Consider the following 5,396-nt stretch of genomic DNA (forward strand, 5'->3'; position numbering starts at 1 on the left):
GAGCGGAGCTATTCATACTCCAGGCTGCAGAGTGGGAGGCCCTTGAGAGTCAGGGAAGGGGGGTTAACCCTTCACTGGCTCTGCCGCAGAGCAGCAAGCTGGACAGAGCTGGCTGGGAAGGGCGAAAAATCCTTTTGGTGCTTGGGAGGGAGTTATTTTAACCACTGATGGAGAGGGGCAAGCCAGGCCCCAGCTCTGATTTCACTGCCAGGGTGTCCCAGGCAGGAGAGAAGGCTCAGGAGGAGGCAGGGGGGGGGGAATCAATATGAAAAGAGGCAATACACAAAGCAGTGGGTGTGAGTCAGGACCCGGGGGTACCAATGTGCAAGCCCCCTCTGTGCCTGCTTCCCCTCCCACCCTTCGATTGGCTTGTCTGCTTAGGCGGCATGTTCTCTGGGGCAGGGAGGGTCTCTCTCGTGATGTGTACGTACAGCGCCTAGCACACCGGCGCCCCGATCACAGGCGCTAGACTAACGCTAATCACCATAACCGGTTACTTATGCCTCTGTCAGTTCCCTTAATCCGCTGTCCGCAAGAGGCCAGGAGCAATTGAAACTCACCCCTCGGCAGAGGAGTTGATAGGAGATGTGGACACCGCTGACTCCCCATTAAAGGCTGGATACTGGTGGTCTCGTGTTTCCCAGGCCTTGCCTGGGGTCTTTTCACATGGCTCAGTGGCGGATTTGGTTCGTGGGGCCCTGGGCTCAGTTTACGTTTTGGGCCCCCCTCTCCTGGACCCCGCCAAGAGAAAGAACCTTCACTCTTTCTGCCCCCTCTCCCATTTTTCATTCTTTTTTCTTCCTCTTCCTCTTCTATTAGAAGTGTAACCCCCAAGGAGATTGCTTGGATTCCCGGGGCCTTGTCTGCTGGCAGCTCAGGGAGAGGCTCTGAGTTTGCCTTGGCTCCCCCTCCCTACCAGGGCCAGAGTCTGCCCAGCAACCCATGGGGAGTGAGATGCCCCCCCAGGGGGAAGGAGAGACCATTGTTTGAGGAGTCTGGAGCCAGCCAGGGCAAGGGGAGGACTGACTGTGTGGGAGCTAGTAAGCCCCAGGCCTGCATGCAGGGATCCCCCTGAGAACTGGCCTCTAGGGACCTGAAGGCAGGATCCCTCCGCTGGGTTTATGTCTCCCCTGTTGATTCCCAGTTGTGGAGTTTGCTGGGAGGCTTCCCCAGCCAGGCGGAGTAGGCTCCAGCTCCCTGGGTGAGAGGAGTCACCGCATGGTCAGCTCGGCTCTAGCAGCAAGTTCAGGGCTGCTGCCTGCTGGGTGGGTCTGAATGCTGGGCTGGGAGGCTGTAGTTTTGAGTTTTGGTGCAGTTGTGTGGTCTGCATCTTGAGCCCTGCACCCCTTCGCGGGGAGGGGAAATTCTGGGACTGAAGCAGCCTGGTTCCTGCTTGAAGAGGACCCCTGTGAGAAGAGAGCAGCCCTTTGCAGTGACTGAGTCATCTCTCAACCTGAGGCTCATTCATGGAGTGTGTAAGTGCACCAATTTTTAGTTAGTAAGTCAGGGAATTTGTTTGGGGATTTTATTACCTGCAGCATATTAAACTGTGGAGGGATTTGCTGCCTTCTCCCATGTGTGAGTCCTTTGGGCTGTACTGGACCTAGTCAGCTCCACTGCTAAACCACTGCAGAGAAGGATTGTATGGTCAACAGTCATCAAGGGCCCCAACAAAGTACGCGTACCAACAGGACACTAACCTCACAGTCGCTGGGCACCGGTGACCCTAAAAATAGTGTTTTACCCTGTTCTGTTCTAATTGTCTCCTGTTTAATATCATTGTGTTTATTATAGTGTATGTGTTTGTGTTATTTTCTGGGAGTCTCCAACTATCTGGCAAATACGTGGGGATTATCCTGGGCTAGAATTTTCCTCCCAAGCTGCCCTGGTGACCCTGCTAGGAAGGAGTGAGGGGGGTGGAGGCACCGCCAAGTACATCAATCAGAAAGAATAAAATTGAGTGGGTGGCGGGATCCAGAAGAACCCAGACCTATCCATCCGAACCTGAAAGGAGATTGGCTTTAAAAGAAGGTAACCAGGTGGAGAGGGGGCGCTACAGAAGTAATAAGAAGTAAATGAAAATCAAGGGAGGTGCTTGGATTGTTTTGTAGTCCGACTTTTTTTTTTTTCACAGACCACTTGAAAATTGCAGAGGGGTGGACGGCTTAATGGCCTTTCCAAATGTTCTTTGTCCCATTCGCTGACTTTTGGACAGTTCTTTGGATAAGAGCAGTTTAAACCACGCCCCCCCCCATAATCTCCATGGCCGCAGAGGACAGCGTCAGGTGCCCCAAGCTACATCTACACTGAATTTTCTCGAGAAAAAAATATGCGAACGAGGGACTCATTTGCACGAGTCACTATCTCATTTGCATATTTTCTGCCGATCCATTTTTGCGCTAGGGGTTTTTGCGCAAACATGACCAGTGTGGACTTTTTCTTTTTGCACAACCCCCCCCTTTTTTCCACAAGATCCTTATGCCCCCCAAAAGGAGGTCTACCGATCTTGCGGGAAAAGGGGGTTTTGCGCAAAAAGAAAACAGCCACACTGCTCCTTTTTTGCGCAAAAAACCCTAGCGCAAAAACGGGTCGGCAGAAAATATGCAGATGAGATTGCGACTCATGCAAATGAGTCCCTCATTAGCATATTTTTGCGGAGAAAACTGGCAGTGTAGACGTAGCCTCAGTGGCCCTGCTGGAGAAGTGGGCATGTGCTCTACCTAAAAATGAGGGGGGGGGCACAGATCCATCGGCCACCTGAGTGCCCCCCTTTTCCCCCCCGGGCTTCCCAGCCCCTCTCCCCCTCACCCACAGGCAGCAGCAGGGACACAGGCTGGAAGGTGTCAGAGGAGCATGGACAGCGGCCGGGGAGAAGCGACGCTTTTCGCCGGCCGGCTGTGCAGCTGCCCCGGGCTCCTCTGATACTTTCCAGCCTGGGTTCACACTGCTCGCCGCCTCCCGTTGGCTCTCCTGAGGCTGCAGCCTGCAGGTGAGGCTCCCTGCTCTCCTGCTCCCACGCAGCCCTCTCTGTAGAGCAGTGGTCCCCAACGTGGTGCCCGTGGGTGCCAAGGTGCCCACAGGGCTATTTCAGTGTGCCCGCCAAGTGATCAGGGCTGGCCCCACCCCCCGGCGCGCGGAGCATGGGCAGCCCTGCCCCTGGGTGCACAGAGCATGAGTAGCCCCCACAGCTGGGTGTGCAGCACAGGGGTGGCACCGGCCCCTGGTGCGCAGCACATGGGCGGTGGCGGCCCTGCCCCCGGGCGTGCGGCACATGGGATGTTCCAGACCTGGGCGCACGGCATATGGGCAGCCCCCTGCCCTGGGCGCGCGGTGCAGGAGCGCATAGTGCATGGGTGGCCCCAGCTCCATGTGTGTATGTGTGTGTCCCCGCCTCCGTGCGCCCGGTGCATGAGCGGCCCGGCCTCCAGGCGCCCAGCAACCCCAAAAGGTTGGGGACCACTGCTGTAGAGGGACTGGCTCTCCCCACCCACAGAGCAGCTGCATCCTGCATGGTGGGGGTGGGGGTGCTGGACCTGGTGCTGGACTGCCCAGCCCCACAGGGCCCCATGTCACTAAGGGGGCCCTGTGCCAGAGCCCGGTATGTTTCCTTGTAAATCCGTCCCTGCCTGGGCTTGTTACAGTGAAATTAAAGGGAGAAAAAGTCAGGGGGAAGTTCTCAGCAGAAGTGTTAGGATTCAGTTGATGCCTATCTCACAAAATCCTTAATGCTGGAAACCAGGCTGAGAACCCAGCAAACTCATGTTACACAGGGCTCTGGAAAAGGAATGAATCATGTGTCCCTCCTCCGGAGATAAAAAGAAAAACAATATCCAGGGAAACAAAAGTGGGAGGAAATTCAGAGACATTTTCCAAGTTGTTCCCTTCATTTATTTATCTTTTAAAATCAACGTTTCAATTCATTTTGAATTCTTTTTGAAATTAAAAAGATTGCCAGGGGAAAACTTCAAAGTTCTTATCAATGATTTTCCTGATTTTTTTTCCCAAAAGTCTCCTGTTTCATTCAGCCCAACCAATAGCAAATCCGTCTCCTTCTCAGATACTTTTATGGCCTCGTTGCCACAATGCTTAAGATGTTTATATCTGCACAACACCTCTCTGAGGCAGCGCACTGGGGTTACCTCTATTGCATAGATGGGGAAACCGAGGCACAGAACGACTACGTGACTTGGCCAGGCCCACACAGGGATACCAAATCTCCCAAGACCTAGGCTAGGAATCCAGGCATAGGACCGCCCTCCTTGTTAATTTGGCTCCAATCTCTATACTTAGCCCTGGGTTGAATTCCTGCTTTTGCTACTAGCTCACTAGCCTCTCCATGCCTCAGTTTCCCCACCTGTAAAGGGAGGACAACGTGAGCTGCTAGACAAGCTAGGGCAAACCGGTAAAGTTTTTGAGAGATGTAAATTCCTATGCATCCTGATTCTTCTCCCAACTCAAAAAAATCTTTATAGCCGAAAAAATGCATTTGGCTTGCAAACCACACAGGGGATTCTTCTCCCGATAAAGCTGGATCTCTGGATATTGTTCTTGAGCACCTTCCCCTCCAAACGTCCAGCCAGCCCTGGGACTCTCCGCTCTGCACTGCCAAGTCTCTCTGTGACTTAGAGCCACGCTGGCTAGAAAGAGCGCTGCGGAGCCTTTGAAATTCTAGTCTTGCCTGTGCCGCCTGGGGCCTCTGGAGCGGAGAGCCCCTCCCCTCACCAGCCCCCCACTTCCCAAGGCGACAGAGAGAGGCCTCTTACAACAAGGAACTCCCCAGCCCTCAGGATCCTAGAGCGTTTGCCTGTCTCCGGGCCCACGGAGATCAAAGGGGGTTGCTTGGAAACAGCCGTTGGGAGTGGTGGGGAAAGAAAGAAAGAAAGAAAGAAAGAAAGAAAGAAAGAAAGAAAGAAAGAAAGAAAGAAAGAAAGAAAGAAAGAAAGAAAGAAAGAAAGAAAGAAAGAAGAGAGGTAGGAAGGGGAAAGAGAAAATAAAATTGTGAGAATGAAAAAGAAAAAAAACAGAAGAGAAGGATGAGTGTGAATGAAAAAGGACAGAACAAGGGCTTAAACTGCAGTAAGGGAGGTTTAGGTTGGACATTAGGAAAAACTTCCTAACTGTCAGGGTGGTCAAACACTGGAATAAATTGCCCAGGGAGGTTGTGAATCCCCATCTCTGGAGATATTTAAGAGTAGGTTAGATAAATGTCTATCAGGGATGGTCTAGACAGTATTTGGTCCTGCCATGAGGGCAGGGGACTGGACTCTATGACCTCTCGAGGTCCCTTCCAGTCCTGAAGCAAAATGCAGGACAATGTAGCACTTTAAAGACTAACAAGATGGTTTATTAGATGATGAGCTTTCGTGGGCCAGACCCACTTCCTCAGATTTCGTGGG

The sequence above is a fragment of the Pelodiscus sinensis genome, chromosome 22, assembly GCF_052426305.1.
Source record: "Pelodiscus sinensis isolate ZL-2025 chromosome 22, ASM5242630v1, whole genome shotgun sequence".
Lineage (NCBI taxonomy): Eukaryota > Metazoa > Chordata > Testudines > Trionychidae > Pelodiscus > Pelodiscus sinensis.